The sequence below is a fragment of the Galeopterus variegatus genome, unplaced genomic scaffold, assembly GCF_000696425.1.
Source record: "Galeopterus variegatus unplaced genomic scaffold, G_variegatus-3.0.2 Scaffold7772, whole genome shotgun sequence".
NCBI lineage: Eukaryota > Metazoa > Chordata > Mammalia > Dermoptera > Cynocephalidae > Galeopterus > Galeopterus variegatus.
Window position 1 is genome coordinate 90,282 of NW_007733883.1, and position 1,402 is coordinate 91,683.

Consider the following 1,402-nt stretch of genomic DNA (forward strand, 5'->3'; position numbering starts at 1 on the left):
AAAAAGATTATTTATTTTAATTGACATATTGTAATTGTACATATTTATGGGATACAATCTGATGTTTTGATACATATATATAGTATATAATTATTGGGTCAGGGTATTTAATGTAACCATCACCTCATGCATTTATCCTTTCTTTGTGGCAAAAACATTCAAAAGCTTCTCCTCTAGCTATTATGTAATATACAAAACTTAATTGTTAACTATAATCACCTTACTGTGCAATAGAACACCACCAGAACTTATTCCTCCTGTCTAATTGTGATTTTGTACCCATTGGCCAACTTTATACTCTCTGTCTCCATAACATCAACTTGTTGTTGTTGTTGTTGTTGTTTTGTTTTGTTTTAGATTTCACACATGGGTGAGATCATATGGTATTTGTCTTTCTGTGGCTGGCTTACTTCATAATGACCTCCAAGTTCTACATATTGCCACAAATGACAAGATTTCATTCCTTTTTAATGGCTGAATAGTATTCCATTGTGTATAATACCACATTTAAAAAATCCATTTATCCATTGTTAAACACTTAGGCTGATTCCATATCTTGGTTATTGTAAATTGTGCTGCAATAAACATGGGAGTACAGCTATCTCTTCGACACAGTGGCTGCATTTCCTTTGGGTATATACCCAGTAGCAGGATTGCTGGATCATATGATGCTTCTATTTTTAATTTTTTGAGGAAACTCCATACTATTTTCTATAGTTTACACTCCCACCAACAGTGTGCAAGTGCTCCCTTTTCTCCACATCCTCACCAACACTTGTTTTCTTTTGTCTTTTTGATACTAGCCATTCTAACTGGAGTGAGGTGGTATCTCATTGTTGTTTTGATTTGCATTTCCCTGATGATTAGTGATGCTGAGCATTTTTTTTCATATGCCTGTTGGCCATTTGTATGTCTTCTTTTGAGAAATATCTATTAAGATCCTTTGCCCATGAGAAATACCACGTTCTTAATATGCTGTGTAGCTACGACACTTACCAGTGCAGGAGGAGCACCAGATCCAGGCACTGGGAACGGCTGGTGAAGCAACTCCCTCTGCTACCCCAGAATCCAGAATATTTTTGCTAATAATCCCCATTACTAAAGGAAGTCTGTGCATGTTTTACACTAAATCAAACAGTTTTGTATTTTTTAAAATTATTGTTTCTTGGTCTCTAGGCATCTTCCCAAGAAGACTTCAGAGATATTTCAAATGGAAAGCACATGGTTAACTCCAGGCAAGATCATTTGGCTACCTTTCAAGAGGCTCTTCAGGATGGAATATCTTAGTAAATTTACCACAGCCCATGATCTGGCTCTCAGCCCTGTAGCTTTAGAAACTGGATTTTATCAACACAAGGCAGATCTATTTGTCATTAGAGGTTCACATTGATCAGCCAACAAA